Here is a 13,688-nt window from a genome sequence, read left to right as displayed (position 1 = left end):
GATCTATTAGATCACATGATCAAGGGCAGTATTTTGGGTTCAGTTTTTTTTTTAATTCTTTGATTACTCAGATGCACATACAAATTTGGGAAACAGTGATAGACATCTACTGGGAGGAACTGAAATCTGAATCGTTCCCAGTAAGATAACTAGGAAGCTGTTTGTCAAAGCTCCTCCTTAGGATTCTATGCAGCAATGGTAGGTAGTGTATTTCACGACTCTGATATCCAGATATCTGGTTGTCTCTCTCTTTGTGATGTTAGTAGCCAATGATAATCATTGCTTAGATACTATAATTCTTTAAGGTTTGAAAATAATGGTATCCTAATTATGTTACTTCTATTTCATGTATTAGCTAGAATATTTCTGTAAAGAGGAATTTGCCTCTCTATTTACTATTACTTGCCTCTTTAATAACTAATTACTGTGAGTTACAATTCATATAGGAAAAACAGGATAAATGATTTACCATTTATTTGCCAATTTTCAAAGTAATGAGTTTATCATCCTCCAAAGGTGATGAATAAACTTTTTGTTTTGATTTCTAGTATTGTTTTGAACTTATGAGTAAACAAATTTTTAAATGTTTCCATCTATGGCCATTGCCATATAACTACTGTTTATTGATGATTTATTGATGCTCATAGCATCCCATCTGCAATAAGTATGAGCCTCTTTAAGTCAGCTCCTTAGTCTCTTTAACATGACCCTGTAATCCTTGACAGTGTGCTTTCACATCAGACAAGATGTGCTGGCCTCATCTTCAACCTGAATTCAGCCATTTCTCTAAGAAGCTTTGGTTATTTTTATTGGGAAATGGCAAGTGGAGGTCACAATTTGGGTGTTAGGGTGTTCATCAGTACTGGACTGGTTATTGTTTCTAAACTGTACAAAAGCTTTTTATTTTAGAAAAAGAAAAAATGGATTATGAGTTCCCACTGGAATTCCATTTCAGTACTAAAGGATTTTATGTAATCTCATTAACCTTGCATCTGTATATCCCTTTTTTTCCATGCCAGAAGTACTGGTTCTCAATGACATCAACTTAATTTTCATTTGTTTTATCCTACAATCGTCTCAAAATAACAACACAGGCATCAGTCTCAAAATGGCAATATCAACACCAGCAACAACAATATAAATACTGGAAAGAGTTTATGTGGTTTTTCCTCGCAGATCTTTTTATCCTTCAGGTTATCCCACTGGGGATATAAATCAAATGACTGCTATAAAATCACTTGCAGTGGTTTATGTGATTATGCAAATCAGCCAGATACACACTGAAGTTCATTTATTTCATATTGAGTCCAATATTTAGGGATTTTTTTCTATTAGTTTATTTTGTTATATAATCATGTAAAATACCTACGTTTCCAAAATGAAATCTACAAAACAAAGTAGATTCAGAAAAGTCAGGCTTTCTCTGTCTTTTCCCACCTTATTTCTCTCCACACCATTGGTAATAATTTTTTTTAATTAAAAAATTTTACTTCCATTTTCTAAGTGCAGTTAAACAATTATATATATATATATATATATATATATATTTATTCCATTTTCTTGTTAATATGTTTTGGAAAAATCAAGCCACAAATTGAAAACACAAAAGGCATATTCTTTAGGTAAAATATATAAAAAATTATATATATATATATATGTATATATATATAATGTTGAGTTCAATATTTAGTTCAAAGATTATATATATATAATTTTTTTTGGCCAGGTGTGATGGGCCACGCCTGTAATCCCAGCAATTTAGGAGGCCAAGTCAGGAGGATTCCTTGAGGTCAGGAGTTTGAAACCAACCTGGGCAACTTAGAGAGATCCAGTCTTTACAAAATAGTAAAAAATTAAAAAGTCAGATGTGTGGACATGGTGGCATGTTCCAGTAGTCCTAGCTACCTAGGAAGCTGAGATGGGAGGATCATTTGAGCTCAGGTGTTCAAGGTTGCAGTGAGCTATTGAGAAGTGAAGCCATCTGGGCTTCTGGGTCAGGTGGGGACTTGGAGAACTTTTCTGTCTAGCTAGAAGATTGTAAATGCACCAATCAGCGCTCTGTAAAAACACACCAATCAGCACTCTGTGTCTAGCTAAAGGTTTATAAATGCACCAATCAGCATGCTGTAAAGTGGACCAATCAGTGCTCTGTAAAATGGACCAATCAGCAGGATGTGGGCAGGGCCAAATAAGGGAATAAAAGCTGGCCACCTGACCCAGCAGCAGCAACACACTCGGGTGCTCTTCCACACTGTGGAAGCTTTGTTCTTTCGCTCTTCACAATGAATCTTGCTGCTGTTCACTCTTTGGGTCCGCACTACCTTTATGAGCTGTAACACTCACTGTGAGGGTCTGCGGCTTCATTCCTGAAGTCAGAGAGACCATGAACCCGCTGGGAGGAACAAACAACTCTGAACGTGCCATCATTAAGAGCTGTAACACTCACTACGAGGGTCAGCGGCTTCACTCCTGAAGTCAGCGAGACCACGAACCCACCAGAAGGAAGAAACTCCAGACACATCTGAACATCTGAAGGAATAAACTCCAGACACACCATCTTTAACAACTGTAACACTCAGCACGAGCATCCGTGGCTTCATTCTTGAAGTCAGCGAGACCAAGAACCCATCGGAAGGAACCAATTCCAGACACATTTTGGTGACCCAGATGGGACTATTGCCAAGCAGTGAGCACCACCCCTTTCGCTTGCTATTCTGTCCTATTTTTACTTACAATTTGGGGGCTAAATACCGGGCACCTGTTGGCCAGTTAAAAGTGATTAGCATGGCTGCTGCACTAAAGACACAGGTGTCAGGCTTTCTGGGAAAGGGCTCTGTAACAACCCCTGACTCTTCGGAGTTGGGAGCGTTGGTTTGCCTGGAACCAGCTTCCGCTTTTCCTGTACTTCTGGGCTGAGCTGAGGGTCGACAGAGAGGAAAGCCATTCAGCTCCGGGGTCCCAACAACAAGTTGGTTGACCCTGCGACCGTAAGCAGAACTCTCAAAATTACGTTGCCCAAGTGAGACTCGCCCATCTATCCTATCTATCCTGACTCTTGCTTCCTGGGTCCTAATGCCTGTCAGACAAACTTCCTCTCGCCTCTCTTCTCCGAGACAAGTCCCGCTTCTAAAAAACCACTCCCTGTCTCTGGTGCTTTTGTAGTTTCTCCTCTAAGTGTGATTTCTAGTATAAACCTCAGGACTCTATTCCCTTCTTTAGGCACTCAGGCTCACCAATCAGAAAGACATAATTTTTGCCCAAAGCCCCATCGGTGGTGGGGATTACTATCTGGAATTTTAGGATCCCTCCTTAGACTAGCAGGCCTAATAAAAGCTATTCCTGAAGCTAGGATATGGGGAGCTTCAGAAATGGTACCTTTCCTATTCATATAAGTGAGGACAAAAGGCATCACTCTTCCAACTCTGGAGATGCCTTCCCTCCCTCAGGGTGTGGCCCTCCATTTCATTTTTGGGGCATAACATCTTTATAGGACAGGGGTAATGTCCCAATACTAACAGGAGAATGCTTAGGACTCTAACAGGTTTTTGAGAATGAGGCCATAAGGGCCACTAAATCTGACATTCCTCAGCCCTCCTTGTGGTCTAGGAGGAAAACTAGTGTTTCTGCTGCTGCGTTGTTGAGCACAACTATTCCAACTAGCAGGGTCCAGGGACCGTTGCGGGTTCTTAGGCAAGAGGTAAAGTTTCTGTTGCTGCATTGGTAAGCACAACTATTCTGGCCAGCAGGGACCAGGGACCATTGCCAGTTCTTGGGCAAGAGGTGTTTCTGCTGCTGCGTTGGTGAGCACAACTATTCTGACCAGCAGGGTCCAGGGACCATTGCATCTTCTTGGATAAGAGGTGTTTCTGCTGCTGCATCAGTGAGCGCAACTATTCCGATCAGTAGGATCCAGGGACTGTTGCAGGTTCTTGGGCAGGGGGAGAAACAAACCAAAACCGTGGGCTGTTTTGTCTTTTAGATCGGAAACACTCAGACATCAACAGGCTTACCCTTGAAATGCATCCTAAGCCATTAGGACCAATCTGACTCACACACCCTGAAAAAGAGGTGGCTCATTTTTTTCTGCACTGTGGCTTGGCCCCAATATTCTCTCTCTAATGGGGAAAAATGGCCACCTGAGCAAAGTGTAAATTATAATACTATCCTGCAGCTTGACCTTTTCTGTAAGAGGGAAGGCAAATGGAGTTTATGTCCAAGCTTTCTTTTCATTGAAGGAGAATCCACAACTATGCAAAGCTTGCAATTTACATCCCACAGGAGGACCTCTCAGCTTACCCCCATAGCTCCCCTTCCTATTAATGATAAGCCTCCTCTAATCTCCCCCTCCCAGAAGGAAACATGCAAAGAAATCTCCAAAGGACCACAAAAATCCCTGGGCTGTCAGTTATGTCCCCTTCAAGCTGTAGGGGGAGGGGAATTTGACCTAATCTGCATACATGTCCCCTTCTCCCTCTCTGATTTAAAGCAGATCAAGGTAGATCTGGGGAAGTTTTCAGATGATCCTGATAGGTATATAGATGTCCTACAGGGTCTAGGGCAAACCTTTGATCTCTCCTGGAGAGATGTCATGCTATTGTTAGATCAAACCCTGGCCTTTAATGAAAAGAATGTGGCTTTAGCTGCAGCCTGAGATTTTGGAGATACCTGGTATCTTAGTCAAGTAAATGATGGAATAGCAGCCGAAGAAAGAGACAAATTCCCTACCAGTCAGCAAGCCATCCCCAGTATGGATCCCCACTGGGACCTTGACTCAGATCATGGGGACTGGAGTCATAAACATCTGTTGACATGTGTTCTAGAAGGACAAAGGAGAATTAGGAAAAAGCTCATGAATTATTCAATGATGTCCGCCATAACTCAGGGAAAGGAAGAAAATCCTTCTGCCTTCCTCGAGTGGCTATAGGAGGCCTTAAGAAAATATACTCCCATCACCCGACTCACTTGAGGGTCAATTGATCCTCAAAGATAAGTTTATTACCCAATCAGCCACAGATACCAGGAGAAAGCTCCAAAAGCAAGCCCTGGGCCCTGAACAAAATCTGGAGGCATTATTAAACCTGGAAACCTCGGTGTTCTATAATAAGGACTAAAAGGAAGAGGCCCAAAAGGAAAAGCGAGATCAGAGAAAGGCCGTAGCCTTAGTCATGGCCCTTGGACAAACAAACAAACCTTGCTGGTTCAGAGAAAATGGAGCAGGCCAATCATGCAGTAGGGCTTGTTACCAGTGTGGTTTGCAAGGACACCTTAAAAAAAGATTGTCCAACAAGAAACAAGCTGTCCCCTTGCCCATGTCCACAATGCCGAGGCAATCACTGGAAGGCGCACTGCCCCAGAGGACAAAGGTTCTCTGGGCCAGAAGCCCCCAACCAGATGATCCAACAACAGGACTGAGGGTGCCCGGGGCAAGCACCAGCTCACCTCATCACCCTCACTGAGTGCCGGGTATGTTTAACCATTGAGGGCCAGAAAATTGACTTCCTCCTGGACACTGGTGCGGATTTCTCAGTGTTAATCTCTTGTCCCAGACAGCTGTCCTCAAGGTCCTTTACCATCCGAGGAATCCTGGGACAGCCTGTAACCAGGTATTTCTCCCACCTCCTCAGTTGTAACTGGGAGACTTTGCTACAGATAGTAAGCATGCTTATCTAATCCTACATGCCCATGCTGCATATGGAAAGAAAGGGAGTTCCTAACCTCTGGGGGAAACTCCATTAAATATCACAAGGCAACCATGGAGTTATTGCACACAGTGCAAAAACCCAGGGACGTGGAAACAGCAGCATAAGTGGCTGGCAGAGACAGAGACACAGAGACAGAGAGTGAGAAAGAGAGAAAAAGACAGGAAGTCAATGAAAGAAAGAGACAGAGACGAAGAGACAGAGAGACAAAGAGGGAGTCAGACAGAAAGAGAAAGACAAAGTCAAAGAAAGAGAAGGAAAGAGAGAGGAAGAGACAGACAAAGAAGGAGTCAGAGAGGAAGAGAGAAAGAGACAGAAAGTCAGAAAGAGAGAGAGAGGAAGAGACAGGGACAAAGAGGGAGTCAGAGAGAGAGAAAGAGAGAGACAGTCAAAGAGAGAGAGGAGGAGACAGACAAAGAGGGAGTCAGAAAGAGAGAAAGAGACAAAGAAGAAGTCAAAGAGAAAGAGAGATAGAAGTAGTAAAGAAAAAACAGTGTACCCTATTCCTTTAAAAGCCAGGGTAAATTTAAAACCTATAATTGATAATTGAAGGTCTTCTCCATGACCGTATAACACTCCAATACCACCTTGTTTTCAGTGTAAATGTAGCCCAAAAGCACTGAGGCCACTGACAACCCGTAACCTTCCTATCAAAAATCCTTAACCCAACAGGTTTCCTAACAGGGGATCTAAATCTTAATTAATTACCATACAAAGGTCTGACCAGACCTAGGAGGAACTCCCTTCAGGACAGGACAATAGATGGTTCCTCCCAGGTGATTAAGGGAAAAAGACACAATGGGTATTCAGTAAGTGATAAGGAAAATCTTATAGAAGCAGAGTTAGGAAAATTGCCTAATAATTGGTCTGCTCAAACGTGCGAACTGTTTGCACTCAGCCAAACATTAAAGTACTTACAGAATCAGGAAGGAGCCATCTATACCAATTCTAAGTTAATATGGACTGAATGAGGTCTTATTAATAGCAAAGAATAATTGAAATCCCAAGCTTACAAGGTTTTCAACAAAAGTAAAGTTTGCTAACAGTGTAACATGTATTATCCTCCTACCACATGCTCTCAAAGGATTTCTCAGACAGTTTGCAAGAAATAACATAATCTATCCTTACTCTATAATCCCAAATAGACTCTTTGGCAGCAGTGACTCTCCAAAACCGCTGAGGCCTAGACCTCCTCACTGCTGAGAAAGGAGGACTCTTCACCTTCTTAGGGGAAGAGTGTTGTTTTTACACTAACCAGTCAGGGATAGTACCAGACGCTGCCCGGCATTGACAGGAAAAGTCTTCTGAAATCAGACAACGCCCTTCAAACTTTTATACCAACCTCTGAAGTTAGGCAACATGGCTTCTCCCCTTTCTAGGTCCCATGACAGCCATCTTACTATTACTCATCTTCAGGCTCTGTATTTTTAACCTCCTTGTCAAATGTGTTTCCTCTAGGATCAATGCCATCAAGCTACAGATGGTCTTACAAATGGAACCCCAAATGAGCTCAACTAACAACTTCTACTGAGGACCCCTGGACCAACCTGCTGGCCCTTCCACTGGCCTAAAGAGTTCCCCTCTGGAGGACACTACATCTGCAGGGCCCCTTCTTTGCCCCATCCAGCAGGAAGTAGCTAGAGCAGTCACTGCCTAATTCCCAACAGCAGTTGGGGTGTCCTCTTTAGAGGGGGGATTGAGAGGTGAAGCCAGCTGGGCTTCTGGGTCAGGTGGGGACTTGGAGAACTTTTCTGTCTAGCTAGAGGATTGTAAATGCACCAATCAGCGCTCAATAAAATGCACCAATCAGCACTCTGTAAAAACAGACCAATCAGCACTCTGTAAAATGGACCAATCAGCAGGATGTGGGTGGGGCCAAATAAGGGAATAAAGGCCGGCCACCCGACCCAGCAGCAGCAACACACTTGGGTCCCCTTCCACGCTGTGGAAGCTTTGTTCTTTTGCTCTTCACAATAAATCTTGCTGCTGCTCACTCTTCGGGTCCACGCTCTTTATGAGCTGTAACACTCACTGCGAGGGTCTGCGGCTTCATTCCTGAAGTCAGCGAGACCACAAACCCACAGGGAGGAACAAACAACTCTGGACGCGCCACCTTTAAGAGCTGTAACATTCACTGTGAAGGTCTGTGGCTTCACTCCTGAAGTCAGCGAGACCATGAACCCACGGGAAGGAAGAAACTCCAGACACATCTGAACATCTGAAGGAACAAACTCTGGACACACCATCTTTAACAACTGTAACACTCACTGCAAGGGTCCGCGGCTTCATTCTTGAAGTCAGCGAGACCAAGAACCCACCGGAAGGAACCAATTCTGGACACACTATGATCATGTCACTGCATTCCAGCCTGGGTGACAGAGTGGGGCCCTGTCTCTGAAAAATAAAATGAAAGCATACATTTTTCTTCAGCAAATATTACCACTTAACAGCACAGGCACCCAGTGCCATGGCAGGGAGAGCCTCCAAAAGCCAATTTGCATAGGGCACCTGGAGAATGAGTTCTACAGTCATCCTATCAAGATACAAATGATGACAGGTAGAAAAAATCAGACCCTGTGGGTTTTCACTCTTTGATTTATTGACTCTCTGTTGACCAAAGCAGTGAGAGAGACAATAGATAAACAGATATATGTTTTGGAGCATCACCGTTCATTTAGTTCCATTATTTAGAATGCAGATGCTTCCCTATGATGCTGCTATGACATGTTGGCGGCAGATTCTTTCCCAAATGGATCCACAAACTTCCCCCCAAGTAGAGTTTCACTCCCCTAGTTTCTCTGCCTTACTACTATTACTTCATTTGCACATCATTCCCCCACCCCTCACTTTGCCTGCCTTGTCATTAAAGTGGTTCATTGCCATGGCAACTAGAAATGGTGAACCCTCATTTTAGGTTCAGTAAAACTCTGTGCTCTATTTGGTCAGATTCCAGATTTTTTTTGGTTCTTATCACTCTTGTGGTCCACAATGTGTAAAACATTCACCTTTTTGCAGTACCACTGACACTGGGGCCAGACTGCTTGGGTCTGCCCCCTGTTTCTGCCATTAACCATCTGTCTGATCTTTGGCTAGTTACTTAATCTCTCTGTGTCTCAGGTGCCTCATCTGTATATACCTCATAGGGTTGTCATGAAAACTCAATCAGAAAATGCCCAAAGCTCTTAGAATTGTAGCTGACATGATCCTATATCTAGAAAAGCCCACTGTCTCAGTCCAAAAGCTTCTTAAGCTGATAAGCAACTTCAGCAAAGTCTCAGGATACAAAATCAATGTGCAAAAATCACTAACATTCCTACACACCAACAACAGACAGCAGAGAACCAAATTCATGAATGAACTTTCATTGACGATTTCAACAAAGAGAATAAAATACCCAGGAATATAGCTAACAAGGGAAGTGAAGACCTCTTCAAGGAGAACTACCAACCACTGCTCAAGGAAATCAGCGAGGACACAACAAATGGAAAAACATTCCATGCTCATAGATAGGAAGAATCAATATCATGAAAATGGCCATACTGCCCAAAGTAATATATAGATTAAATACTATTCCCATCAAACTACCATTGGCATTCTTCAGAGAACTAGAAAAAAACTATTCTAAAATTCATATGGGGCTGGGTGTGGTGGCTCACACCTGTAATCCCAGCACTTTGGGAGGCCAAGGCGGGGAGATCACCTGAGGTCAGGAGTTCGAGACCAGCCTGGCCAACATGGTGAAACACCATCTGTATTAAAAATACCAAAGTTAGCCGGGCATGGTGGTGTGCATCTCTAATCCTAGCTACTTGGGAGGCAGGGTCAGGAGAATCAGTTGAACCTGGGAGGCAGAGGTTGCAGTGAGCCAAGATCATGCCACTGCACTCCAGCCTGAGTGACAGAGCAAGACTCTGTCTCAAAATAAATAAATAAATAAATAATAAAATAAAACTCACATGAAACCAAAAAAGAGCCTGTATAGCCAAAGCAATTCTAAGCAAAAAGAACAAAGCTGGTGGCATCATGCTACCCGACTTCAAACTATAGTACAGGGTTACAGTAACCAAAATAGCATGGTCATGGTATAAAAACAGACATATAGACCAATGAAACAGAACAGAGAACTCAGAAATAAGACCACACATCTACAACCACCTGATCTTTGACAAACCTGACACAAACAAGCAATAAGGAAATGATTCTCTATTTTAAAAATGGTGCTGGGAGAACTGGCTAGCCATACACAGAAAATTGAAACTGGATCCCTTCCTTACACCTTATACAAAAATTAACTCAAGATGGATTAAAGACTTAAATGTAAAACCCCAAACTATAAAAACCCTAGAAGAAAATCTAGGCAATACCATTCAGGACAGAGACAAGGGCAAAGATTTCATGACGAAAATACCAAAAGCAATTGCAACAAAAGCAAAAACTGACAAAGGGGATCAAATTAAACTAAGGAGTTTCTGCACAGCAAAAGAAACTATCATCAGAATGAACAAACAACCTACAAAATAGAAGAAAATTTTTGCAACCTATCCATCTGACAAAGGTCTAACATCCAGAGTCTATAAGGAACTTAAACAAATTTACAAGAAAAAAATGCCCCATTAAAAAGTGGGCAAAGGACATGAACACACACTTCTAAAAGAAGACATTTATGCAGCCAACAAACATTTAAAAAAGCTCAACATCACTGACTATTAGAGAAATGCAAATAAAAACCACGCCAGTCGGAATGGCTATTTTTGTTTTATTAAAAGTCAAGAAATACCAGATGCTGGTGAGGCTGTGGAGACATAGGAACAACTTTTACCCTGTTGGTGGAAGTGTAAATTAGCTCAACCATTGTGGAAGACAGTGTGGCGATTCCTCAAAGACCTAGAACCAGAAATACCATTTGACTCAGCAATCCCATTACTGGATATATAACCAAAGGAATATAAATCATTCTATTATAAAGACACATGCACACAGGGCCAGGAGTAGTGGCTCTTGCCTGTAATCCCAGCACTTTGGGAGGCCGAGGCAGGCAGATCACGAGGTCAGGAGATGGAGACCAACCTGGCTAACATGGTGAAACCCCATCTCTACTAAAAATACAAAAAATTAGCCAGGTGTAGTGGCGGGTGCATGCAGTCCCAGCTACTCGGGAGGCTGAGGCAGCAGAATGGCATGAACCCGGGAGGCAGAGCTTGAAGTGAATTGAGATCATGCCACTGCACTCCAGCCTGGGGGACAGAGTGAGACTCCATCTCAAAAAACAAAAAAAAGATACATGTACACTTATGCTCATTGCAGCACTATTCACAATAGCAAAGACATGGAATCAACCCAAATGCCCATCAATGATAGACTGGATAAAGAAAATGTGGTACATATACACCATGGAATACTATGCAGCCATAAAAAGGAATGAGATCATGTCCTTTGCAGGGACATGGGTGGAGATGGAAGCCATTACCCTCAGCAAACTAATGCAGAAACAGAAAACCAAACATAATATGTTCTCACTCATAAGTGGGAGCTGAACAATGAGAACACATGGCACAGGGAAGGGAAGAACACACACTGGGGCCTGTCGGTGTTGGGGGGCGGTTGGAGGAGAGAGCATCAGGAAAAATAGCTAATGCATGCTGGGTTTAATACTTAGGTGATTGGTTGAAAGGTGCACCAAGCCACTGTGGCACACGTTTACCTATGTAACAAATGGGCGCATCCTACACATGTACCCCGGAACTTAAAATAAAATAAGAAGACTAACTAAATGGAGGGATATATCATGATTATGAATTGAAAGGGTCAATATTGTAAGCATGTTAACTTGTCCCAAACAACGTATTTGGAAATAGGAAAGGGAAAGAATAACAATGACCTTGAAAAAATATTTTAAAGTTGGAAGGACTTGTATTGTCAGATCTAGATATTAATTATAAAGACACAGTAATTAAAACTATATGGTGTTGGCACAAAGGTAGACCAAAAGATCAATGAAACAGAAAAGTCCAGAAGCAGACTCATAAAAATACAAACCATCTTATTTATGTTAAAGTACCAATGCAATTCAGCGACAGAATAAATGATCTTTTCAAAAAGTGGATCCACTAGATATATAATTGAAATGGGTCTTCACCCTGCCTCATACCGTACACAAACATTAATTGCTTGGTTCTAAAAATAAAACACTGGAGCTTTTATAAGATAACAAGGGAAAATATCCGCATGAATTTAAGTGGTAAAATTATTCCTTAATCAGAACATAAAACTCTAATCATCAAGGGAAATTCTGATAAATCAAACTTAAAATGGATTAGAATTAAGAATTTTTATCCATCAAAAGATACTGTTAAGAGAGTGAAAAGGCAAAAGGCAAGATACAGACAGGGAGAAAATATTTACAATACATATATCCAACAAAGGAGTCATATTAATAATATATAAAGAATTCCTACCAATCAATAAGAAAAAGATGGAAAAGAGAAACCAATAATGGGCATAAAAGGTTAATAATGACTTTACTAAGAAAGACATGTAAATGTCCTATAAAGAGATAAAAATATGCTGTAGATCATTTGTCAAAATATGCTGTAGATCATTTGTCATCAAAGAAACAAATTAAAACCGAAATGAGATATCACTACACACTCACCAGAATGGCTAAAATTAAAAGGATTGTCAATATCAAATGTGGTGAGGATGTGGGACAAAAAGAACCCCTCAGCACTGCTGATGGGAGTTTAAATGACTACACCCACCCAGAGAGCTTCTCGACAGTACCTACTAAAGGGGAATATGTACATGCTTCATAAATCTGCAATTCCATCCCTAGGTTTATATTAAAATTTAACGCAACCACGCGCGTTTGCATTACAGGCTCATTGCATTGCATTACAGGCTCATCCCTGTAATCCTAGCACTTTGGGAGGCCAAGGTGGATGGATCACGAGGTCAGGAGATCCAGACCATCCTGGCTAACATGGTGAAACCTCGTCTCTACTAAAAATACAAAAAATTAGCGGGGCGTGGTGGAGGAAGACTGTAGTCCCAGCTACTCCGGAGGCTGAGGCAGGAGAATGGCGTGAACCCAGGAGGCAGAGCTTGCAGTGAGTGGAGATCACACGACTGCACTCCAGCCTGGGCGACAGAGCGAAACTCTGTCTCAAAAAAAAAAAAAATTAATTGAGCTGTACGCTTATGATTTGTGCACTTTGTTGTATGTATATTACACTTCAATAAAAAGAAGTTTAAATTAAAGTAAACTGTGGCAGCCCCTCTCCTAAGGGGCTTCCTTCCTAGAAATTAGCCTGGATTACACTGAGTATATTAGTGTCTTACATTTTCCAGTGCTCACTGTTTTTGCTCACCTGTGATTCACCCACTGTTCTCATTTATCCTCCTATCCTCCTCAGTGGGGTAGGAGCCTATCCTGTTGCCAATGATGTAAATAGGGAAAAAGAATATGAAGTGTTAGAATTAAAGATATAGGGAACCTCTGGAAACGTGAGTTACTCAGGTGACAAAAGCTAGAGAGATGGCAGGATTTTGCTCTGTTCAATGCAAGAATTTTCAGCACCCCAAAGATTTATTACTCATGGATTTTTTTCCATAGTTACATTAAAAAATGCAAATGTATTTTTTAAGCCAGTTGACATAGAACTTTCTATTATCCTTTTGCTATGAGGAGTGATCTAAATTTAACATGAAGAGTTGTTATAGAAACTAATCACATCAGATGTTGTCCTAGAAGGTACTAAGTAAGGTAATTATTCAATCCTATGGAATTCAAGTGATCACATCTCTTTTTAGCTTTTTATTTACTCCATAACACTCTCTGTACATACAAACCAATGTTATATTTTGGTATGTTGGTATCTGGTATGTTGATATATTAAAATTGAAATCAGTAACTGGAGAAATTCTGCTTTAAAACATCATCTTTGTTGCTTGACTAAAATGCCTTTGTCACTTTTTAAAAACAAAACTGAC

This window comes from Pan troglodytes, chromosome 8, assembly GCF_028858775.2.
Source record: "Pan troglodytes isolate AG18354 chromosome 8, NHGRI_mPanTro3-v2.0_pri, whole genome shotgun sequence".
NCBI classification, from domain to species: domain Eukaryota; kingdom Metazoa; phylum Chordata; class Mammalia; order Primates; family Hominidae; genus Pan; species Pan troglodytes.
This window is presented reverse-complemented; position numbering follows the sequence as displayed.